Here is a 26818-nt window from a genome sequence, read left to right as displayed (position 1 = left end):
AGACGATGACAGATTTTTAGCACGGGTTCTATTTACGACTAAGCGTCATTCACCAACAGTGGCAACGTAAACCGGCATACTATGCACTATTGGGTAAAGGAAAATCCACGATGGCTGCGAAAAGTGGAACATGAGCGACCTTGCATAGTTAATGTGTGGAGTGGATAATTGGCCCCCATTTTGTCGATGGCAATCTAAATGGTGCAATGTATGCAGATTTCCTACGTAATGTTCTACCGATGTTACCACAAGATGTTTCACTGCATGACAGAATGGAGATGTACTTACAACATGATGGAAGACCGGTACATAGCTCGTGTGCGGTTGAAGCGGTGTTGAATACCATATTTAATGACAGGTGGATTGGTCGTCGAAGCACCATGACATAACCCGCACGTTCACCGGATCTGACGTCCCCGGATTTCTTTCTGTGGGGAAAGTTGAAGGATATTTGCTATCGTGATTCACCGACAACACCTGACAACATGCGTCAGCGGCATTGTCAATGCATGTGCGAACATTACGGAAGGCGAACTACTCACTGTTGAAAGGAATGTCGTTACACGTATTGCCAAATGCATTGAGGTTGACGGACATCATTTTGAACATTTATTGCATTAATGTGGTATTTACAGGTAATTACGCTGTAACAGCATGCGTTCTCAGAAATAATAAGTTCACAAAGGTACATGAATCACATTGGAACAACCGAAATAAAATGTTCAAACGTACTTACGTTACGTATTTTAATTTAAAAAACCTACCTGTTTCCAACTGTTCGTCTAAAGTTGTGAGCCATATGTTTGTGACTAATACTATTCTTTACATACTACACGAATATGTAATAAAAATTAGGGTTCCTATTTAAAAAAAAACGCAGTTGATATCTGTTTGATCTATGGCAGCGCCTTCTAGTGGTCCAACCATAGCGTTATCTGCTTTCCCCCTTCTAGCTAGACAAGTTTCGTTCTTTGTAGTTTTTTCGTTTGACGCTTATTTCGTGAGAAATTTGGCACGGACACGATCAATGTACGACCCTGTATACTTCACAAGGCACATAATGGTGTGCGATAGAGGTTACTTCTTATACCAGTCCCATTTCCTTATTTTTCTGTTCTTGTCGAGAGCGGAGCGCGGCAAGACATATTCTTGGTAAGCTGCCGTCTCAGCTCAAATCTCATCGATTTTATTTTCGTTTTCTTTTAGCGAGGTATTCATTGTACTCTTGTATGAAAGTACACCATTACATTTTTAACAGTAAATCTCACCTTGTTGTACAACTCCAGTCTTCTATGGCTTGCCACAGTGGTTAGCTGAGAATAAGTGTTTCGCTCGGTAAACGAAGCAGTTACGAACGCTGTGCTCTGCTTTGTATATTCTCCATTTTCTCGATCAGTTCTATCTTCGCGGGTGGTCTGTACCTCCTGAAGATCCTCCCAATGAAACTTTGTCTGCTATTTATGTGTCTTCAGAATAGTTTCATGCATACGTTTCCACTTTAAATAAGTTCGTACACATGATAGCATGGATTTATTAAATAATGGTGAGAGACTTCGTTAAGAATAAAATGACGTTGACTGCCAGTGATACATGGGCTGAAAGTAATCATCTTTGGCGTAGTGTGTTTTGAGTGATAAATAATCAGTGCCTTTACTAGCGTGCCGTGTCTACACAAGTGATAAAGTGCTTCCTGAATGATATTCAAGTGATGAATGTGAAGGCAGGAAGCAGTATGGGGACCTCTCCGGCTGGGAAGTGCGGGAAGCGTCAAGGCGGCCATCCTCGTGCCTCTATGCCATTAGGTATTCGTTTTCCGGGTAGGGCGGATCTCTGTGCCTCGGCCAGGCCGGCTGCGACGGCCATTACCCAGAGACAATCGCCGCCCCGACGAGATTGCCTTAATTAAACTCTCACTCGATTAGGTGTTGCTGACGAGGTCCGCATTCAATCTCCTCTCGGGATAAAGAGGCGAACACAGGCCGCAGGCAGACGGGGGCCCCGCTCCTGCCTTCAAGAAGTCGTCCGCTCCCCTCCTTATCGAGCTGTTAAGTAAGGACTGTTCAGTGCCGCAAGAATAAGACTCAACTAGTTTAAGAAAATCTGTCAGATGAACGTTCTTCGAAGGTGACTACTAACAGTCGTCAAGTAATGTATGAACATGTTTGACCATCAGCTGCGTTTTTATTTAAAACCCGTATATCGACCGGTTGCTGTCACAGACCATCTTCACGCGTTCTATCCAAAGATACAAAAAATGCTTGTAGTGCACAGGTAATGTTACAAAATCTTTTCCAAGAAAGTGCAAATTATTCGTGAATTCTTACAGGGTGAAAATAGTTTAGGCCACAACATCACATCTGTCATTATGTGACGGTACGTCACATAAATATTGACATTTTTATCGGTTGTTAACCGTAATTAAGTATTTTATGAATATAATTAGTGTAAAAGATATAATTAATGTTCTTGAAACAACTGATATGCAGCGATAATTTAAGAGTAGCATCTTTATTTAATGTCTATGAAAATAAAAAGGGATCGAAAGAGACGCAATTGTACGGCCGAGGAGGAAGGACGTATTTTATGGGACACACTGTTATGTTTCGTGGTACGGAAGGCAACCATTGAGCGGCTACAGATATTTTATGTAAGTTATTCGTATTTCTGCCTAAATAAACTTGTTATTATTATTACAAAATGAATTTCTTTGTAATAGTTGTCACCTCAAATGTTCGCAGTGGCTAAATATTTTTAATAAGCATTTTTTCAGCAATTTGCGCTGCGAGAAGCTCATCATCTGATGCAGCCTCTGGTCGGCCATTACGCGCCGAAGTATTAATTTATTTTTCAAAGTGTTGTAACTGTAAATGCGAGAGATTTCGTTATAAGAACCTTTTTAAATTGTAACAGATGATTAATTTACGTTAAAGTACATGTTTTTAAACTATACAGATTCCATGAGTTCAGTGAGTTTTATCTTGGCCTCTCCACGGCGACAATCGAAATTCTCTCAAGCCTTGCTTTGCAGTCAATAAATAGAAATAAACAAAATTACATTCAATTCAGTTAACGGCAACTATATTTTAGTCATCACGTTCAAAATCTAAAGTTGTTACATGAATAACTGAGGCCCTCCAAGGACCCGTTTCATATATACTTATGCACGTAAGTAAAAGTGATAAGAAAAGACAATGTCCCTGAGAGAAAGAAGCCTGCTGATCAATTAAAAATAAAAATATATATAATATATATGTAATTTTTTTGTATATGACGTAACAAATGCCAACGACGTCACAATTACTTAAATAATGGCCATGTCTCATACGTAGAGCATGCCAATGTAGCATACAGGACCTTTAAAGGCAAACGTTACCAATAACTCGTCAATATTTTGTACAATTGTATAACTTACACTTCTGATCTTCTCTTCAGTAATGCTCTGTTTGGCATATAGGCGAGAGAGAGTTGCAGCGCTGTTACCGTGGATGGTGCTACGCTTGGGCATCTGTTGTTTAAAAGTGTGTACAAAGCGTTTTGCTCCTCTGTTGGACTGAGGGTGAAACGGAGCACTCGTTAGGTGAGGAACGCCATTTAGTTCACAAAACTGTTGAAAATCACAGGAAGTGAAATGCGGTCCGTTGTCCGACACGAGTATTTCTGGCAACCTTCTATGCATAATATGGAAGACAACGCTTCAATGGTGTTACGTGATGTGGTAGAAGCCATAGGCACTGCCAATGGGAACTTGCTAAAGGAATCTACCACTGTGAGCGAAGACTGTTCCAAATGGTCCAGCCAAGCTAATGTGCACTCGTTGCCATGGCGATTGAATCTTAGGCCAAGCTGAGAATATCTCTCGCGGAGAGGATTGGTTTTCCGCGCATGCGTTCACTGTGACACCATGTGTTTAATGTGGGCGTCCATGCCCTGCCAAGTACAGTGCCGTCTCACTGTCTGTTTAGTGTGAACAATTCCTCAATGTCCTCGGTGGAGCAATCGCGACGCATACTTATGCAACACTTTGAGAATAAGCATACGCAGTTGACCTCTGTCATTTTGAACTAGAATCACACTCTGTTGTACTAAAAGGTTATGCCGATGTGCAAAATATCGGTGCACAACGGAGTGCTGGATACCGTTCAATGGATGAGGCCAAGATGTGCGAGTGTAATGCGACAAAATATTGAGGTCTGGCCCTGATTCAGAGGTTTGCACAATTTTTATGAGGTGTAACGGAAAATATTCCAACAATGAAGAGTCCTGCGCATCGATCTGGCAACAAGATGCGCCAAAATCAGTCTGACCCAATCTGAAGGCGAGATAGGGCGTCTGCTTGCCATGCTTTGCCGTAGGTCTGTACACAACGTTATGCTGATACTGAGAAAGCAACAAAACCAAAAGTTGCAAGTTTTTGAGCAGTACATGTAGGAACTGGCTTTGACAGATGAAACAAGGACTGCAAAGGCTTGTGATCTGTCACTAAAAAGAATCTGCGACCACACTAATAGTGATGGAATTCTGTCGCACCATACACAATAGCCATAGCTTATTTTTCAGTTTGTGAATAATTGCACCTTGTTTGAGTTAACATCTTTGAGGAAGAAACAAGTCCTGTGCGAAAGCACAGCGCCCATTTCGTAAGAAGAAGCGTCGACTTGCAAAACTGGTGGCTTGGCAGGGTGAAAATGCATTAAACATATGTCACTAAGCAAGGAATTTTTGAATTTCTGAATTGCGTCGTGACTCTGTGGTCCACTAGGAAGGTAAATTTTCCCGACGCAAACCATGCATTGGAGCCGCGATCTGAGCGGCATTCTGTATGAACTGAATGTAGTATGTCAATTTGTCTAGGAATGACTGCAGCCCAGATACACTGAAGACGTAACAGAATTTTTACGGTGAATAAAGCAGAAAAAATTTAAAACGATTCATAACTCAAATAACATGGAACACGTTGTCACTAATGGGCTGCCTATATCGTCCCGGAGTACAAGGAAATTGTAGATCTTTCTGTCCACTCCACTCGCACCAACGAATATTATACTTTCCTCACTAAGGTATGTTCCACTTTTGCAACTAAGTGAAAGCCATTTTGTTCCTTGCCATATGTGTTACGTTTCTTCTGTTTATGAAGCATCTTCAGTGGCTTGCAACTTACGTTTGTTTTTCTATATATAAATAATAATCGTGCAGTAGTAAAAATTATGTTAGTGTGTAACGCTTTTGCATGTAATAACTTAAGATATTAACATTATTGTAACTAGTACATAATGCACTTATTATGTACAGTAAAACAAATATGTGTTACAGGCCACTGAAAATGCTTCATAAATAAAAGACGCAAAACACAAATGGCAGAAAGTAAACTGCTTTCCGTTTAATAGCAAAGGAAGAACATACCCCCGTGAATTTTGAAACAACTAAGTAATTACGAAAACGAAAAACAATGGAGACTATACTTCCCAGCTACATGCTGCCTTTTTATTCACCGTATGTATTCCACTTCGCCGACCTATTTGTAATATACCATCAATTTTTTTGGGAGTAATGAAATTAATGGTACCCGGTAAACTAACATTAGCTAAAACCCGTTTTCGATTACTGTCAGAGAGCTGTGTTATTTTTCTGTTTAATGTAATCTACACGAGGTGTACGTAATGAGATGAAACAGGTAATCTAACCAAAATTAATTGATTTGAATAATGTGACGCTTGAGTTATGCAGAATTTCATTTCTGCGCAATTTAGAATTCACAAACTTTAATGACGAGAGGTTTCGCAGCAATATTTTATGGATGTAAGAAAATTGGACCCGCAATAGTTATTAATGGAAGGAAATTATTAAATTATGATGTTTGAGTGCCCGCAAAATACGGAGTGAAGAAGATGAAGAGCATAGGAATCAAAGGAAAACTGACGAAATGTAACGGTACAGTGGAGAGCAGCGATTATCTAAGGAAAAAATTTTTGAAAATTCTGCGTAAGTAGTGAAAGAATCGTGTCATGTGAGATACAAGAGGACAAAATTTGACCGAAGAAATGTACGAGTATACAGCTGAAGCAAAATAAAAGACTGGGAATAGGAAAAAAATGTGTCGGGCTCTCGACAGAAGTGAAGATTGGATTATCTGAACATTGAAAAGAGCTCCATACAGCCGTTCGAATAGTGATCCTACTGGAGAATACCCCAATTAAACGGGAGGATAATACACGAAGCTGTGAGGTACTACGCGAAGAATGCCTTATGTGGAAATCCTTTATTGAAGGTCAAGTGTAGGGTACCGCTAATTTCGGGCTACATTGGGCACTAAACTTTGGGGAGGGGTCTGGGAGAATCGAGGCGAATTAGAAAATAAAAAGGAGAGCCCGAGGAAATTGGAGACTATGGGGTCGTTGTGGCATTTTGGTCACATAAAAGAGAATGAACTTATAATAAGCACGCCGGCACGGTAGCTCAGCGTGAATTAAGAACTGAGTAAACGGGTCAACGAACAACCCGAACGAGTGTCATCGGATGTCCGCCACGAGCAGTGTCAACGAGGAATATAGAACAAAATGAGACCATTTTTTTTAAAGGTGTAGCGTCTTTGATTCATAATCAAGCGGTCTTCAGTCCCGGGTTCGAGTCGAGCCACTGCTTCAATTTTGATTAGCTGCCGAAGACTTCCGGTATACGAAGTCACCCTCATTCAACCAACAGCCTTGTCCAAGAGGGCGGAGGAATAGACACAGGTTCACGGCACACTCTAGTACTAGGGGTAGAAAATTGGCACTAAAGGCGGAAGAATCAGCAATGATCAACGGTATGAGGATACAAAAGGCAATGGAAACCGCTGCATTAAAGACACGTAACGTGTATCCACAGGATATGCGGCCTGTAAATGAAGAAATGTCATGATGATCTCTCCATTGAGAAAAGATTCCGGAATAGTCCCCCATTCGGATCTCCGGGAGCTGACTGATTAGAGGGAGGTTACCATGAGAAAAAGGTTGAATAATCAACGAAAGGATAACGTTCTACGAGTCGGGGCATGGAATGTCAGAAGCTTGATCGTGGTAGGGAAACTAGAATATCTGAAAAGGGAAATGCAAAGGCTGTATCAGCATATAGTAGGGGTCAGTGAAGTGAAGTGAAAAGATGAGTATAGGGTAATATCAACAGCAGCAGAAAATGGTATAACGTGAGTAGGATTCGCTATGAATATTAAAATAAGGCAGAGATTGTGTTACTGTGAACAGTTCAGTGACAGGGTTGTTCTTATCAGAATCGAAAGCAAACCAACACCAACAACGATAGTTCAGGTGTACATGCCAGTGTCGCAAGCTGAAGATGAAGAGATAGGGAAAGTGTATGAAGATATTGAAAGAGTAATATAGTATGTAATGAAGGATGAAAATCTAATAGTCGTGGGGGAATGGAATGCAATTATAGGGGAAGGAGTAAAAGAAAAGGTTACAGGTGAATAAGGGTGTGGGACAAGGCTTTAGAGACGAGAAAGACAGAATTGAGTTCTGTAACAAGTTTCAGCTATTAGTATCGATTACTCTGTTTAAGAATCACAAGATGAGGAGGTATACTTGGAAAAGGCCGGGTGATACGCGAAGATTTCATTTAGATAACATCATGGTCAGACAGAGATTCCGAAATCAGATACTGGATTGTAACAGAAGAATGCTAAAGATTAGATGGGTAGATCACATAACTAATGAGGAAGTATTGAATATGATTGGGGAGAAGCGAAGTTTGTGGCACAACTTGACCAGAAGAAGGGATCGGTTGGTAGGACATGTTCTGAGGCATCAAGGGATCACCAATTTGGTATTGGAGGGCAGCGTGGAGGGTAAAAATCGTAGGGGGAGACCAAGAGATGAATACACTAAGCAGATTCAGAAGGATGTAGGTTGCAGTAGGTACTGGGAGATGAAAAAGCTTGCACAGGATAGAGTAGCATGGAGAGCTGCATCAAACCAGTCTCAGGACTGAAGACCACAACAACAACAACAAGGCTTACCCAGGAGCAGATGTAGACTCAGATCTCAATATACACAACCGTTTGTGGATATTGCAACACCAAGAGGGAAACGCATGTATTCAGTTAATTTAATATCACAGGTTAGGTACATGACAAGTAGCAAATGTTACCTTTTCAAATCTGTGCATGTCCTTTGAGCCCTACTATTCAGTATGTCGTGTGGTCACCATGCGCTGCTATTAGAGATGCTGTACGCAGTGGCATTGAATCAATAACATTATGAATACTTACCTGAGTGATTTACCTGACGCAGTTTGTATCCCACCCCACAAATCCGTGACACCAGTTACTGGACCGTGACGCAATAGGTGGCGACCAATCATATCCCAGACATGTTCGATGGGCGACATGTCTGGCGAACGTGCAGGCTAGGTAAGCAATGGTACCACGTATGTGGCCGGGCATTGTCCTGTTGAAATGTGGCCTTTGGAGATGCCTGAAGTAGGGAGAGTACCTCAGGCTTCACAACCTTCGTTAGGTACCAGTTGCAGTTCAAAGTGCCCGCAATGCGTACCTGGTGTTTGTCCGCTATGCCGCTCCACAATGCAGACCAGGTTGCTCTCACTACGGTACCGCCGGACACGTATGCGCCCAACACTGTAGGACACGTTGAAGTGGGACTCATCCGAATAGATTACATGTTGCCACTCAGCACCCCAGTGTCGGTGTTCACGTGCTCACTGCAGTCGGAGGAGCTTGTGGTCTCTGGACAATGGAAGCCGACGCAGTGGAATGCGTGCAGTCATCCAATATGCAGAAGACTGCGACGAACCGTCGATGCAGACAAATTCAAACCTGTTGCAGTGCTCCAGCGATGAGGAAAGACTGTGGATGACGCTGAACGATCCGTAATGGCCATGCAGACAAGATAACGGTCATTCCGTGCTGTGATCATGTTCCGTGGTCCAGTTCCCGCTCGTCGCCTTGTACTACCTTCCTCTGTTCGCTGCTTCCAGATATGCATCCCTATTGTAGCAGCATTCCCTGTGCGAGCCGAAATGTTGTGGTATGACAACCCCGTTTCCCGGAGACCGATCATCCTGCGTAGTTGGAACTCGCTCACATGCTGGTACGGCCCCCTTTGACGTCGATGAGGCCTGCTGGCACTCACTGTGTTGTTTCCATCTTGCGTGAAAGCTTTGCACCGACCACACTAGGCGCAACACCGACCCTGTCGGGCCCACAAGGGGAAGGGGTGGGGGGCGGCTCTGCTCGGCCTATGTGTACCCCATCTCGCTGCAAAACGTATCACGTATTGCTTGCACACCCGTCACCACTTCCACCAAGTGTGGCGCTGTTCGGGTAGTTCCTTCTAGACATACATCGAGGAAATAAAGTTTCAGGAGCGGAATTAAAATTCAAGGTGAAAAGATATCAATGATACGATTCGCTGATGACATTGCTATCCTTAGATAAAGTGAAGAAGAATTACATGATCTGCTGAACGAAATGAACAGTCTAATGCTTACAACACTTTTAACAAACGGCGGTGTAGTATTGATGAAGACTAGGCTGAAATTTAAGACATTAGTCAGGAAGAATCAATACGCAATGAAGTGGGATACGGAAGTACTAAGGAATGACGAGACACGGTTGAAGTTCTCTAGGGCTATAGATACAGCAATGAGGAATAGCTCAGTAGCCAGTACAGTTGAAGGGGAAGGGACATCTCTAAAAAGGGCCATCACGGAAGTTAAGAAGGAAAAGCATTGGTACAAAGAAGATAACTGCGAAGAAACCATGGGTAACAGAAGAAATACTTCAGTTGGTCGGTAAAAGGAGGAAGTACAAAAATGTCTGAGAAACTCAGGAATGCAGAAATACAAGTTGCTGAGGAATGAAATAAATAGGAACTGCAGGGAAGCTAAGACGAAATCACTACAAGAAAAAGGTGAAGACATCGAAAAAGAAATGATTGTCGGAAGGACAGACGCAGCACACAGGAAAGTCAAAACAATCTTCGGTGACATTAAGAGCAAGAGTGATAACATTTAGAGTGCAACAAGAATTTCATTTTTAAATGCAGAGGAGAGAGCGGATAGGTGGAAATAATATATTGAAAGCCTTTAGGGGGGAAAAGATTTGTCTGATGTGATAGAAGAAGAAACAGGAGTCGATTTAGAAGAGATAGGGGACCCAGTATTAGGATCAGAATGTAAAAGTGCTTTGGAGGACTTAAGATCAAATAAGGTAGAAGGGATAGATAACACAAACTTGTGTATTTTTAAATGTACACTCCCTATTATTTCGTATTAATCAATAGCATGAGAAATCACAAAATAATGGCGTTGGTTGCATCGCAATACGTCATTTACATCCAGAGAAATTTTGAAGCGCAGTTGACGCTTGAAATAAATGAGGCCCACAGCTTGCGCACGACCTGAGACTCAAGCGTTCACCTCACGCTATCGGTATTCGTGATGTGACTGACGTACTACGTCAGTGGAGTGTTAATGTATGGTGTGGTATTTTACGTAGACACAACGTTGGCCCATATTTTATTGGTGGCACTCTTAAAGGGGGATAGTTTAGTCTCTTCTTGAGCTGTACCTTACTTGAACCGGACCACCTCTTATAATGTGTCAAATAATGCGGTATCAGAATGCTTGATGTCCAGCACATATTATTTACTGTTGCGAAATGACAACTAAAGGTACAATTACTGGTAACATACTTGGTTTCACGTTTCTAGACCTCATAAGTTCTGAAATATGTGGCTTGTAAAAAATAGCAATGGCGTCACAGTTTCTGACGCATTTAAAAAAAAAAATCTCGCGAGATAGATAAGGATGCTTCCCAACTTTAAAATAAAAAAATAATAGATAAAGGATCAAAAACTTAACAATACATTATCAGAGTTTGAACAGAGATCAACAAAAACTGCAAGAGAGAGCATCCCAGAGTGCCCCAGAGAGCATCCCAGAGTGCCCCAGAGAGCATCCCAGAGTGCCCCTGAGAACTATAACATTAAGAAGAATCGCTTCTCGGTTTTTGGCAAGATCAATGTGTAGTAGTGTTTAACTCTGGGATGCTCTCTCTTGCTGTTTTTGTTGATCTCTATTCAAACTCTGATAATCTATTGTTAAGTTTTTGATCCTTTATCTCTTATTTTTTTATTTTAATGTTCATTATAAAGTTGGGAAGCATCCTTATCTATCTCGTGAGTTTTTTTTTAAGTTTACGTTAACTTTACCTTTAAACTCTTGTCTTTTAGATCTATAAATTAATTATTTATTATATATAATCAATCTGTGGGTTGCAGGGGTTCCGACCCCTGGGGAGGTGGGTGGGTGTTACTTCATGGCTGTGTGTGCCGCCATATTGGCGGCTGACCTTGAACTGGACTTAGCCGCAGCACGAGGCGCTTGGTGGATCGCGCTATAGTTTTAACTAAGCATGTAGTACTGTGCTCAGAGCAGGGGTAGCCTGCGCTGCCGCCTGTATTCTGACGTAAACATACCAATATCACCGTGGTACGCTCCACCTTCAGTGTACACATGTCCCCTAATCTGGTCTGCTGAACTGCTGTCATACTGTAACATATTGCACATACGTTGCCAAATTAATACCTGTTTTCTTATGGCTTGTTACATTTGCCGTCACCTGCCGATATGCCGGCCTTCAGTAATGAAGAAAAACCAGATATTATTTTAATTTATTGCGAATGTCACAGAACTGCAACCGCAGCTGTGACACTGTATGCTGAACGATACCCAAATCGGTGGTATCCGTCACGTCGAACCACTGGCAATATCCGTAAGACACTCAAGGAAACTGGAAGCTGGGCTCCCACAAAACGTCGACGTACAACGCCAGCGACTGGCAATGGAAACGAAATTTCTGCTCTGGCTGCTGTAGCGCACAATCCTCAGGTGGGTGCACGAGAAGTTGTACGAGGTGTAGGAATAAGCCACAGTTGTGTGTGCAGAATCTTGCGTCGGCATCGGTTTCATCCGTTCCATATCTCACTGCACCATGAACTGTACGGGAATGACTTTGAATCATGCATTGCATTCTGCCTTTTTGCACTTCAGCAGTTGCAAGGTTATCTAGTATCCCTAAGCAATAAGTTGTTTACGGACGAGGCTCCATTTACAAATCATGGTAATGTGAATATGCGGAACATGCACTACTGGTCCGTGCAAAATCCCCACTGTATTCGCCAAGTTGCTCATCAACGACAGTGGAATGTCAATGTTTGATGCGGTATCCTTGCTAACTGTATTATAGGTTCCTATTTTTACAGTGGAACTTTGAATGGACAGCGATATGCATCATTTCTTCAACACACACTAGCGCTCCTCATGGAAGATCTAGGATTGGTAATTCGTCTATCATTGTGATTCCAACATGATGGATATCCCGCACACAGTGTTAAAGTTGCCAGAGACGCTTTAGATACGATATTATCAAATAGGTGGATGGGGCGGGGAGGTACTGTGCGATGGCCAGCATGGTCGCCCGACTTGACGCCATTAGACTTCTTTCTCTGGGGTGCAGTGAGAGAGAGAGTGTATCAAGGACCCCAACGACAGTAGAAGATATGCAACATCGTATTACAGTGGCGTGTGCGGCAATATCTGTAGAAACACTACAATCTGTGCAACACTTTCTCGTTATCCGTCTGCAACCGTGTGTTGATGCAAACGGAGGGCAACTTCGAAAATAAGTTGACGTGACACAGTTTCATTGGTCAAGATGTGGGTGTATTTTCTATGCTGGATGTAATGCACAACAATACAGTTTCTGTGGGCGACAGGGAACAAGTAAATGTGTTAAGCAAAGTGAAACCAAGTGTGTTATCTATAATTGCTGCTGTAGTTGTCATTTAGAATTTGAAAAACGTAACTTTGAGTTGGGCGTGATACTTGTTTATATTTGTGGATTGTGCATACCTTCCCACTGTGTGAGCACCTGACACAGGCACCGTGAGGTTTACGCTTGAGTCCCAGGACGTGCGATAGCTGTGCACTTCATTTATATCAAGCAACAAATTCGCTTCGCAATTTCTCTGGATGTAATTGACGTATTGCGATTCAACTAACGCCATTATTTTTGTGATTTCTCATACTATTGATTGCATACGAAATAAGTGGGGGTGTCCATTTAAAGATACACAAGCTTGTGTTGAAATTAATGTTCGTTCACGTTTTAAAATTACGCGTAGTATTTGGTTTTCTAAGCCCCTGCCGTACGTTCATGATGGTGAAAACAGTTTTTGAATATCTACTGTTGTTCCAGAGATATTTGAGGTGACAGAGTTAGGTGAGACACCCTGTATACAGGGTGGCCATTGATCGTGACAGGGCCTAATATCTCACGAAATAAGCGTCAAACGAAAAAAACTACAAAGAACGAAACTTGTCTAGCTTGAAGGGGGAAATCTGATGGAGCTATGGTTGGCCCGCTAGATGGCGCTACCATAGGTCAAACGGACATCAACTGGGTTCTTTTAAATAAGAACCCCCATTTTTATTAAGTATTCGTGTAGTACGTAAAGAAATGTGAATGTTATAGTTGGACCACTTTTTTCGTTTTGTGATAGATGGCGCTGTAATAGTCACAAATATGTGGATCGCAATTTTAGACGAACAGGTGGTAACAGGTAGGTTTTTTAAATTAAAATGCAGAACGTAGGTATGTTTGAACATTTTATTTCGGTTGTTCCAATGTGATACATGTACCTTTGCCAACTTATTATTTCTGAGAACGCATGCTGTTACAGCGTGAGTACCTGTAAATACCACATTAACTCAATAAATGCACAAAATAGTGTCCGTCAACTTCAATGCATTTCGCAATACGTGTAACGACATTCTTCTCAACAGCGAGTAGTTCGCCTTCCTTAATGTTCGCACATGCATTGACAATACGCTGACGCATGTTGTGAGGCGTTGTCGGTGGATCACGATAGCAAATGTCCTTCAACTTTCCCCACAGAAGAAATCCGGGGACGTCAGATCCGGTGAACGTGCGGGCCGCGGTATGTTGCTTCGACGACCAATCCACGTGTCATGAAATACGCTATTCAATACAGCTTCAACCGCACGCGAGCTATGTGCCGGACATCCATCATGTTGTAAGTACATCGCCATTCTGTCATGCAGTGAAACATCTTGTAGTAAGATCGGTAGAACATTACGTAGCAAATCCGCATACATTGCACCATTTAGATAGCCATCGATTAAATGGGGGCCAATTATCCTTCCTCTCATAATGCCACACCGTACATTAACCTGCCAAGGTCACTGATGTTCCATTTGTCGCAGCCATCGTGGATTTTCCGATGTCCAATAGTGCATATTATGCCGGTTTACGTTACCGCTATTGGTGTACGACGCTTCGTCGCTAAATAGAACGTGTCCAAAATGTCTGTTATCGTCCCGTAACTTCTCTTGTGCCCAGTGGCAGAACTGTGCACTACGTTCAGAGTCGTCGCCATGCAATTCCAGGTGCATAGAAATATGGTACGGGTGCAATCGAAGTTGTGTAGCATTCTCAACACCGACGTTTCTGAGATTACCGATTCTCGCGCAGTTTGTCTGCTACTGATATGCGGATTAGCCGCGACAGCAGCTAAAACACCTACTTGGGCATCATCATTTGTTGCAGGTCTTGGTTGACGTTCCACATGTGGCTGAACACTTCCTGTTTCCTTAAATAACGTAACTATCCGGCGAACGCTTCGGACACCTGGATGATGTCGTCCAGGATACCGAGCAGCATACATAGCACACGCCCGTTGGGCATTTTCATCACAATAGCCATACATCAACACGATATCGACCTTTTCGCAATTGGTAAACGGTTCGATTTTTTTTAATGTTTATTTTCAACACCTTGTACAAAGGTGGGCTGTCAGCAGCATAATACGCTGCTCTTCAGCTGAGAGTGACAAAATATAAAACATAATGGAGGTACAGATGATACAAGACAAATGGCGGGTAAAAAACTGTTGACACTGAAAAACAATATACACGAAGCCGTTCACGCTAGACAAGAAAAAACACTAAAACCTGTTGACACAGCGCACATAACGCGGACGACTGCGACGCACAGGTGAACAGTGGTGGTGTGACGGCGAAACAACGCTAAACACAAAACGAAGGCACACACGTGAGACACTGATGGCGATGATCTCCGGCGCGAGAAAGTCCACTGAGCGTGTACGAGTCCGGGGACCTGCCAAGAGAGGAGGAGGTGGGTGGGAGTGGATGAGGAGAGAGCAGAGATGCCAATTGCATGTCAGATAGGAGGGGGGAGGAAGGAAGCGAGGAAAGGGGAGGGAAGCCCGTGGGAAGAGGGGTGGAGGAGGGGGGATCGGGGGAAAGGAGAGAGAAGGGAGGGAGGGTGCCCAAAGGAAAAAACACAGGAAGTGGGAGGGGAGGATCAAAGTTGATAGGAGGGTTAGATGGAGTGGAGGAGGGCATCATCAGGGAGGGGGAGCTGGCGGAAGCCACCTTGGGAGAGGGTAAGGAGGGTGGAGAGATGGAGACCAAATGGGACGTGGGAATATGGTTGCGGCAGTGGGTGCAGGAGGCAGAGCTTGGGGGAGAAAAGTGGGTGAGGAGGATCGAGTGTATGGGAGTGTAGAGGATCCGTATCTGTTCAAGGAAAAGGAGGAGGTCGGGGAACGGAATTGGGTTATACAGGATCCGCATGGGGGAGGGGAGACGGATGCGATATCTGAGGCGGAGAGCATGGCGTTCAAGGATCTTAAGGGATTTATAAAAGGTAGGGGGTGCGGAGATCTGGGCCGGATGGGCATAATTGAGAATAGGGCGGATGAGGGATTTATAGGTATGGAGTATGATGGAGGGGTCCAGACCCCAGGTAAGGCCGGAAAGGAGCTTGAGGAGACGGAGTCGGGAGCTCGCCTTGGCTTGGATTGTCCAGAGATGGGGGTCCAGCAGAGGCGACGGTCGAGGGTGACGCCCAGCTACTTAAGGGTGGGGGTGAGGGCGATAGGGCGGCCATAGATGGTTGGATAGAAATCGAGGAGGCGGAAGGAAGGGGTGGTTTTGCCTACAATGATCGCCTGGGTTTTGGAGGGATTGACCTATAGCAACCACTGGTTGCACCAAGCAGTGAACCAGTCAAGATGGGATTGGAGAAGGTGTTGGGAACGCTGCAGGGTGGGGGCAAGGGCAAGGAAGGCGGTGTCATTGGCAAACTGGAGAAGGTGGACGGAGGGTGACAGCGGCGGCATGTCCGCCGTATACAATAGGTACAGAAGGGGGGAGAGGACAGAGCCTTGGGGCACAACTGCAGAGGGAAAAAAGGTGTAGGAATCCGTGTTATGGATGGTGATGTAGGAAGGACGGTGGGAGAGAAAGGAGCCGATCAGACGGACGTAGTTAATGGGAAGGGCGAAGGTTTGGAGCTTGAAGAGAAGACCAGAATGCCATACGCGGTCAAAGGCATGTTCGAGGTCCAGGGAGAGGAAGATGGCGGAGCGACGGGAATTAAGCTGTTCAGAAAGGAGATGAGTGAGGTGAAGGAGAAGGTCATCAACAGATAAGGATGGCCGAAAGCCACACTGGGTAATGGGAAGGAGGTGGTGCTGGTGGAGATGCTGGTGGATGTGTTGGGTGAGGATGGATTCCAGGACCTGGTTGAAGACCAAGGTAAGGCTGATGGGACGGTAGGAGGAGACGGCGGACGGCGGCTTACTGGCTTTAAGGAACATCAGGATACAGGAGGTTTTCCACAGGTCGGGGTAGTAGCCGGTGGACAGGACTACATTGTAGAGCCTGGCCAGGGTGGAGAGGAAAGAGACAGGAGCTTCACGAAGGTGGCGGTTGGTGACACGATCGTGACCAGGAGTGGTTGTGCGCTTTGTGTGGAGTGTAGGAATGAGATCCTGTGTAGTGATAGGGGCATTGAGTTCCGTTTGTGCAATGTTGTCCAAGTACTGGAAACCAGGTGGGAGGGGAGGGCCAGAGGTGTCACTTTGATCGCGGACATCTGGGAAGAGGGAGTAATCGAACTGGGGATCTTCAGGGAGGGAAAAGACTTCGGAAAGGTAGGAGGCAAAGTGATTGGCATTACTAAGGGTGTCAGGGAAGGGGTGATCATCATCAAGAAGAGGAGGGTTTAGTTCCGAGAAGGCGACGGAAGGCTGACCAGAACTTGGACGAGTTTATAGGTAGGGTAGCATTTAAATGGGTGCCAGACCCGGCGTTTCTTAGCCGTGAGCAAGTTTTGGATGTGTCGCTGGAGTTGCCGGTGGCGTCGTAGTGTGTCCGGGTCATGCGTGTGGAGAAAGGCACGGTAGAGATGGCGGGATTCACAGAGGAGGAGGACGGCCTTTGGGGGTAAGGCAGGACGGTGGTGGTTGGGGCGACAGTAGGGACGTCGGCTTCCACGGCGTCAGACAAGGTCTGCTGGAGAAAGGAGGCGGCATGGGTAACGTCGTCAGGGTGGTGGTAGGTGAAGGGGTGGCTATCGACCTTGGTGGAGAGGGTATCCTGGTAGGCATTCCAGTCAGCACGGGAATAATCATGTACATACTTTGGGGGAGGGTCATTACGAGGGTCGGGGTGGGGACGACGACCGTCTGAAATGGTGAGGAGGACAGGGAGATGGTCGCTAACAATGGGCTCCAGGACATCCACCGTTATGCGGCCAAGGACGTTTGAGGAGGAGAGGATGACATTGGGAGTAGAGTTGGATTCGGGACAGGTGTGCTGGGGAATGGAGACAAGGGAGGAGAGGAACCGGGCGCCAGAGCGACTATGGATGTTGAGGTCGGAGGCGATCACATATGAGGAGAAGGTACGGTCAATGTGGGGGAGGAAGTCGAAAGGAATAGGGGCTTTAGGGCGGACATAGATGGTGGTGCAGGTGATGGTAAGGCCAGGGAAGAAGGGACTAAGGATCAGGTGTTCGGTGGGGTCGGGAAGGAGAGGTTGAAGCCGAAATGGGATCTGGGAGTGGGACAAATGACAACTCCGCCATGCACAATCGGGAGGGGATTATTGGAGCAGTGAAGGAGGTAGGGTGAAGTGTGGATGGTGTGGTAGGGTTGGAGGAAGGTTTCATTGAGGAGGAAGGCATCCACATGGTGGGTGGCAAGGGTGTGCAAGAAGAGGTTCTTCTTGGCAGGAATGGAGTGGATGTTATTGAACAGGATATGGTGCTGTCGCACCATGATAAGGATTTAGACGAGGGTGTCAAGACGGGAGAAGGTGAAATGGGCCCGGTTGTTGGAGTAGGTGGCATACATTTTTAGGTGAAAGACGGAATGGGCGGCGAGGGATATCTGTTGGAGGGTTTGGGGGCGCTGAAAGGGGTGAACATTTTGGAGGACGATGGTAAGGAATCTAATGATATCCTCCGCAGTATGGGGGGGGGGCGAAGGGAATTGCCTGGTGGGGTGGGGGCATCCAGAGGGCGGACAGGGACGGTGAGTTCAGAAGTGGTAGGAGTGGGTCGGGCCTTACATTTCTGGGAGTATGTAGGATGAGGGAGGTTACAGGTGTTACAGGAGGGAGGGGACTGGAGGTTGGGGCACTGCCATAAGAAGTGTGTTTGCTTACAGTGCGGGCTGGTGGGGTCCTCATGGCACTCAGATGTTGGGTGTGCTTTATACCGCAAGCACCTCTGGCAGCAGAGGGATTGAGGAGCGGAATGGGAGGGGTCAACTTTATAATGTTGGTTAAAGCGGAGGGCACCCTCCTTCAGAGATGGTCTATGGAGGGGGCGTGTTTGGAAAAGACCCGCATAAGGCGGGTGGGGCTGGCTGAATTGTGAATGCGGTGAACTGCACACTCCTCCAGAAGGGGATGTTCCTCAAGCTCCGTCAACACCTCCTCCTCCTTGATCGTCGGACTAAGCCGAGTGATCATGGCGGTGAGGGTCGGCGGGCGATGCGGGGGTTGGGGTTGGCGGGAGGGAATCGGGGAAGGGGCAGGGGTGAGGGAGGCATTAGGGCCAAAGTGGGTGACAGGGATGCGGGAAAGGAGATCTGTGTGAAGGGAGGGTTGGTGGAGGAGATGAGGACCGAATCACGGCGAGGAGATTGGGGCACCGGGAAAATGCTGGCGAATGAACAGGGTGAGGTTCCGGGCCTCAAGAAGGGAGGGATCAGGACGGGAGAGGAGGTAGCGGTAGGAGGAGGGGGGGAGAAGGAGAAGGGGGCAGGGACAGGCGGGGAGACATCCATGGCATCCTGGGCAGGGGAAGGGGGACGAGGCAAAGCCTTTTTAGGTGCAGAGGAGGCAGGGGTGGCACTGGGGCGTTTGACGGCGGCGGAGGAGGTGTGGGGGACGGGAGTAACTGGAAGGTGGCGTGGAGTGGCAGGTCCTGGTGCTGGAGTCGGCGCTGGAGATGGTGAGGGCGAAGGCGATGGCGACGGCGATGATGAAGACGATGAAGAGGGCGAAGGGGGAAGCTGACAGTGGGCTGTGGCCCTCTGGGCCACCACCCTAGCGGGGGCCGCGGAAACGGAAGGAGCAGAGGGAAGGAGTGAAGGGATCAGAGGAGGCGCGGGAGGGAGGAGCCAGGGATGGGGCGACAAAAAGTGAGGGAGACGGGAGAGTGATGAGTGGGGGGATGGACTGAGGGGGAGGGGATTGATGACACCACGTGATAATGGTGGCAGCGGCGGAGGGAGATGTGTAGATGATGGCAGTGGTGGTGGCTGTAGTAGTGGTTGTGGGTGTCAACATTGTGAAAAAGAGAAAGATACAGGACAGAAGGACAGTGGCAAACAAAGGATGGGCAAACAGACGAAAACAGAAGAAAAAGGACGGAGAGGCGACGAAGAAGACTAGGGCCGAAGCCCCACTCTGCTGCTGCTGGCGGGAGGCAACCCGGCTGGCTGGCCGTCGGAGACGCCGCTGCTGCTGGCTGCTCGCTGGGACCGCTGCTGGCTGCTGGCTGGGACTGCTGCTGGCTGCTGGCTGGGACCGCTGCTGGCTGCTGGGCGAGACCGCTGCTGGCGGGGACCACTGCTGGCAGGGACCGCTGCTGGCGGGGACCTATGCTGGCTGGGACCACTTCTGGCTGCCGGCTGCTGGCTGGACCGCTGCTGGCTGCTGGCTGGCTGGCTGGCTGGCTGGGTGGCTGGCTGGCTGGCTGGCACGTGGAAAACCTATCGCCTCAATTAGTGAACGATGTCACAATCGAAGGACGGTATTCTCTCGGTCCATTTTAACACGGGTAATGTATCACGAAGCAAATACCGTCCACACTGGCGGAATGTTACGTCAAACCACGTAGTTATACGTTTGCTACTATTACAGTGCCATCTATCACAAAGCGAAAATGTGGTCCAACTAAAGCATTCATATTTCTTTACGTACTACACAAATGTGTAATAAAATTGGGGTTCCTATTTAGAAAAACACAGTTGATATCCGTTTGACCTATGGCAACGCCATCTAGCGGGCCAACCATTGCTCCATCTGGATTCCCCCTTCAAGCTAGACGAGTTTCGTTCCTTGTAGTTTTTTCGTTTGACGCTTATTTCGTGAGATATTTGGCCCGGTCACTATCAATGGACCACCCTGTATACTTTGCTTTCATAATTGAGTCTGACACAGAATTAAATGTGGAGAAAAGAAAGTTGCTAACAGGCAAATGATTATAGTGGTCCTCAACTCGCACCTTGTACCCAACACCATATTAGATTATTAGGAATGTTCCAATTGGTCATATGAAGTCACTGCGCTCCTTTCAATTCGGCTCATACATACGCAGCCAGTAATGGGTATACCGACAATTTAGCATGGAATGACAGCCAGGGTCTTGAGAATAGTGTTTTTTTTGTATTAATAAACGAGAAATGTGAATGAAGGACTAAGAGACGAGAAAATAATTTTAGGACTGGCCGACGTTCGTAACACGCGCATTTGCATTTGATGTTTGACAAGTTACTCAGCAGATATTACACAAATTAACTGCAGAAAAAATGTGCCTGAAATCACAGTGTAGCGTGTCACAGTGACTAGAGCATACTAGCTACGTACACATGTTCTAATCTCGGAGCAGGAAAGCGTCTTCCAGCGTGTGTGAGCAACAAAATAAGTACCTGGCGGTCATCACGCGAAACAGGTGTGCAGGAAGTTCCACCAGGCGATAGAGCGGGTCAATCAGCGTAAACCAAACCAGGTAAATAAACTGACTCAGCGGAATGTTGTCTAACTCTTTCCTGTGCGTTGGTTTTGGTTTCTCGTGTTCTGCACTGTTTCTCCAAGCAACGTTTGGTTTTCCTTATGTTGTAGTTTGATGTTTGGTAGATCATTCTTTATTTTCTTTAATGCTTTCTCTTTCCTTTCTCTAATGCTTTCTCATCACCATTAGTTAATTGGCTAAGTAAAATTTTTATAGTCGCTTGCAGTAGAAGAGAGTGGTTTCACAGTGTCGAAGATGAAGGACTACTGGTTGCTGCCAATTATCGTTTCCATCATATCCCTCCTGGGACATCATGTACGTCCAACGAGATCTGGGAACAATACTAAACAAGAACAAGTTCAACACACGCTGATGCGCTTTCGACTTCTCACCGACAACTGCAACTCTAATCATTTATCTGCCCGTAGATGGTGAGCACATACGCAAAGCTACATTGACATAGTAATTTTTCTTCTGTTTGATTTACTTTTTTGCCAGGAAGTGTACATACAAGGGGTGTTCAGTAAATAATGCAACACCTTTTTGTGAAAGCAGATTGGTTTTAGTCCGGATTGCAGTACTCCATACGTTTTGCTACAGGACCCTATTTTTAAACATAATCATTCAGTGCGACTGCCCTACACCACCCTAGTGGGAGGGCCTGTACGCCCATGTGGTACTACTGTGCTGGTCGACGTAGGAGCCAGCGTCTTGGTGCATCAATAACCATCATCGACAGAGGAGACTATAGTTTCCGGCCATTATGTAGACAGGAATGACACCACCAGCAGTCGACTAATGGTGTAAACGCCCAGAAGAATACACCTACGTCGGGTTGAAACCGGTTGGCGGTATAATAACAATAAATGCGATTAAGACTGTTTTTGAATAATTGAAATTCAAAGACAGCTCTCTACCTGGAACATACCTCCGTTGTAGACGCCGTCTTGAGGGCTACGTATAGCACCGGCAAATATCGGTAATTCATGAAACTACTCGAGCTTAAGCGGAAAGATTCCACGACTTCGCTCCAGAAATTCCACATTTTTCAGCCAAAAATGGCCAAGAAAAATTTGTGTTGCATTTCTGATATTACGGAATACCTTGTAGAAGTATTTGATTTTAGCATTATACATAAATGAAATGTGGTGTCACCGCCAGACACCACACTTGCTAGGTGGTAGCCTTTAAATCGGCCGCGGTCCGCTAGTATACGTCGGACCCGCGTGTCGCCACTATCAGTGATTGCAGACCGAGCGCCGCCACACGGCAGGTCTAGAGAGACTTCCTAGCACTCGCCCCAGTTGTACAACCGACTTTGCTATCGATGGTTCACTGACAAATTACGCTCTCATTTGCCGAGGCGATAGTTAGCATAGCCTTCAGCTACGTCATTTGCTACGACCTAGCAAGGCGCCATTACCAGTTACTATTGATGCCGTAAAACATGTACCGTCAAGAGCGATGTTCACCAATTATGGATAAAAGTTAAGTATTCCACAGCTACGCCGTTTTTGGCTAGTCTCATTTCCTTGACCTGTTCCAGACCTCAAGCCAGCCTGCGTGAGCTAAAACGCGTGCCTTTGGGCTTTCTCTCATAGTGGGTTGGCTCTCTTGCCAATCCACAACATGAAACGTGCACGATATTAAGCAGACAAAAGACTCTTCTCACATGTGATGTTACAGAATAGTGCTGATGACTAGGTTGGTACACAGATGCGCCAGCTAGTTTCGAAGTTTTCCATCAACAACTTTTTATCTATCCGCAGTTAATCAGATGCGCTCTGATGTTACTGGCGGTTATAGTTTCGTTGGTTAGAGGCTGGTTAAGGCCAGTCAGCCGTCAGCGTGTGAGCTGTAGTGGGAACGGGCCGCAGTCATAGTGCTGGCTACCTGCAGCAGCTGAGGCAGGTAGTGGCGCCGCGGAGGGCGGTAATGGAGGCGTCAATATCGATAGCCGGGCGGGAAGCCTCAGGTGGTCTCGGGCCGCCGCGCGCCGCTATTTGGCCCTTGTATCGATAACAGAGCGGCGGGGATTCGCTGGCTTCTCCACGACGGCGACGGCCGCCCAGCTTGAGACGGCGGCTGCTGCCGCGCCACCTCGGCCTGACGAGGTCGCAGCCCGGCCTCGCTCCTCGTTGCTAGTGGCCCACATCTGCGTCTCGCAGTTCTCTCCGGGAAGCCGCAGTCCAACGTGAAGTGGGTATTCCGTGAGGTATACGTGCAGTGGTGGCCTGTTGTCGTCGTTAAGAAATTTAATCTGGTGCTCGCGCTATTTCAGGAAAAACCTAGGTATGCCTTCTTTACATAACAAGAGGCAACTGTTTGTACATGCGAAATATACCGTTATGCCATTTGTGATGATAATTTACACTCCTGGAAATGGAAAAAAGAACACATTGACACTGGTGTGTCAGACCCACCATACTTGCTCCGGACACTGCGAGAGGGCTGTACAAGCAATGATCACACGCACGGCACAGCGGACACACCAGGAACCGCGGTGTTGGCCGTCGAATGGCGCTAGCTGCGCAGCATTTGTGCACCGCCGCCGTCAGTGTCAGCCAGTTTGCCGTGGCATACTGAGCTCCATCGCAGTCTTTAACACTGGTAGCATGCCGCGACAGCGTGGACGTGAACCGTATGTGCAGTTGACGGACTTTGAGCGAGGGTGTATAGTGTGCATGCGGGAGCCGGGTGGACGTACCGCCGAATTGCTCAACACGTGGGGCGTGAGGTCTCCACAGTACATCGATGTTGTCGCCAGTGGTCGGCGGAAGGTGCACGTGCCCGTCGAGCTGGGACCGGACCGCAGCGCCGCACGGATGCACGCCAAGACCGTAGGATCCTACGCAGTGCCGTAGGGGACCGCACCGCCACTTCCCAGCAAATTAGGGACACTGTTGCTCCTGGGGTATCGGCGAGGACCATTCGCAACCGTCTCCATGAAGCTGGGCTACGGTCCCGCACACCGTTAGGCCGTCTTCCGCTCACGCCCCAACATCGTGCAGCCCGACTCCAGTGGTGTCGCGACAGGCGTGAATGGAGGGACGAATGGAGACGTGTCGTCTTCAGCGATGAGAGTCGCTTCTGCCTTGGTGCCAATGATGGTCGTATCCGTGTTTGGCGCCGTGCAGGTGAGCGCCACAATCAGGACTGCATACGACCGAGGCACACAGGGCCAACACCCGGCATCATGGTGTTGGGAGCGATCTCCTACACTGGCCGTACACCACTGGTGATCGTCGAGGGGACACTGAATAGTGCACGGTACATCCAAACCGTCATCGAACCCATCGTTCTACCATTCCTAGACCGGCAAGGGAACTTGCTGTTCCAACAGGACAATGCACGTCCGCATGTATCCCGTGCCACCCAACGTGCTCTAGAAGGTGTAAGTCAACTACCCTGGCCAGCAAGATCTCCGGATCTGTCCCCCCATTGAGCATGTTTGGGACTGGATGAAGCGTCGTCTCATGCGGTCTGCACGTCCAGCACGAACGCTGGTCCAACTGAGGCGCCAGGTGGAAATGGCATGGCAAGCCGTTCCACAGGACTACATCCAGCATTTCTACGATCGTCTCCATGGGAGAATAGCAGCCTGCATTGCTGCGTAAGGTGGATATACACTGTACTAGTGCCGACATTGTGCATGCTCTGTTGCCTGTGTCTATGTGCCTGTGGTTCTGTCAGTGTGATCATGTGATGTATCTGACCCCAGGAATGTGTCAATAAAGTTTCCCCTTCCTGGGACAATGAATTCACGGTGTTCTTATTTCAATTTCCAGGAGTGTATTTGTCTCCAGAGGGTACGATTGTGGAATAGTTTCTTTTCCTTAATTTGCGTTAAATTATAAACTTGAGGAACGTTTCGTGAAATGAGACCCGTCGTCTGAAAATAACAGCATTTCTTATGGTGAAGAATATCTTAGGAATTGAAAATGATCTGTGATTGTAGAGTCGGTTATTTTGATTTGTTGAGCTAATACGTCCACTATTATGAGGCAATAAACTTTCTGTTAATAGAGGTAGAGATTTTGCCTGAACTAAATAACACTGGTCGAGACTGCTGAGATTGTGCTTGAATTGGACCTAACGTTAAATGTCATGCGCTTCACAGTTATGTACAGGGACATCAAAGTGCACGTTTCTTGCATAAATTTAGTGTGATTATTTCCTTACCGTTAGCAGCAAGTTGATTCAGCTTTGGGGTAACTATCCGAGCTGCGAAGAACAACTGCAATATATCTTTCTTCCTCGAATTTGTTAAGAAAAGACTATTATGTTTTCCACCCTGGATTTTATACAATCACTGTCAGCTGAAGACCAGATGTGGAAAACGTCCTATATTCTATATTTTCCACAAAATGCTTTTTCAGTGCTGTTGCGTTCTTGGTACTGTCTTGCATTTAAATAGACTTGATCCAGGAGACAAACCAGGGAGAAAGGCTGTCAAAGATTCCTTAGTAGACGGTGGAACGACATTGTGCGAAGCTGTGAATCCATCTTGAGTTTCAAAGTTGAATGGGTGTGAGAAGTTCTTATTGCTGACCAAGCTTACATTTCTCCTGGTAAAACACTTCTAATGCTGCATTTCTGTACCTCTATTACAACAAAAACGACGTTGTGCCTCACCAGCATTGGCTCTTGTAACAAAAATTTTCTTTCTTCTATTATGTACAAAACTGATATTTTTTGTGATTATGTACAAAATACAAACTGGTTGAGGCACAGAATGAAGCAACAACAAACATTCTTGCTACTCTTTCTTATCCCTAGGAATAGCACAGTTACCAGTCTTGAACAAAGAGGTTTATCTTCAGACGAGTGTCCAACTTCATACTACATTTGTTATTTGTCTACATCATTTGTTGGCTATTTTTACCAACAACTGATCTAAAGAACAAAAGATTTAGTATGTTTGTAAAAGTAAATAGCCGTCTGAAAATATAGCTGTCGGTACCGAAACCGATAACGGTTCTTTCTCTGTAAATAAACAGTAAAAAGTGGCTTCCTGCTGTTTCATTCTGTGTTGTTGTTTTCCTCTTAGCAAGCAACAGCTTGTAATATTTTTTTAATGCCACTTACAACCAGTGAATTTCTCGCATGGCGCTTAGAATGTTCTTAATAAAGTATTTATTTTCAACTTTGACTCATACTCTAGGTGAGGATGTTGCGAGCAGCATTATTCTGTGGTGTCGGAATACATTCTCAATTTTGTGGATACGAATCTGTTATGTACAAACAGAAATACAGATATCACTGTTTTCCATTTCCGATTTTCACTTGTACTACGCGATCAATTAATTTCGGTGCTACACGAACTTCGATTGCTACTCTTATCGTCGTAATTTTACGTCAGCCCTTGTGGGTGCCCATCATTTTAGTACATAACTGTTGTCGTAGTAGAAACAGTAGAAAACAACTTCCATACTCATCAGCGACTAATTCTGCAATGTCGTTTTAAAGCCTCGACGAGTATGGTATGTTTTTCGAGATCATGTCTGTTACGATAGCTTGTGTCTACTGCTACAGTTGTTAAGAATCAAAATGCACATTTGTAGACACCTACACAGCGTGACTCTGTAAATGTTGCGACGGTAACAGCTCTTGAAAACGGCACAGAGCCGAAAGCAGCTGATTGTGTGATTTGGAATCCCGATGAAG

This window comes from Schistocerca piceifrons, chromosome 5 (genome assembly GCF_021461385.2).
Source record: "Schistocerca piceifrons isolate TAMUIC-IGC-003096 chromosome 5, iqSchPice1.1, whole genome shotgun sequence".
Lineage (NCBI taxonomy): Eukaryota > Metazoa > Arthropoda > Insecta > Orthoptera > Acrididae > Schistocerca > Schistocerca piceifrons.
This window is presented reverse-complemented; position numbering follows the sequence as displayed.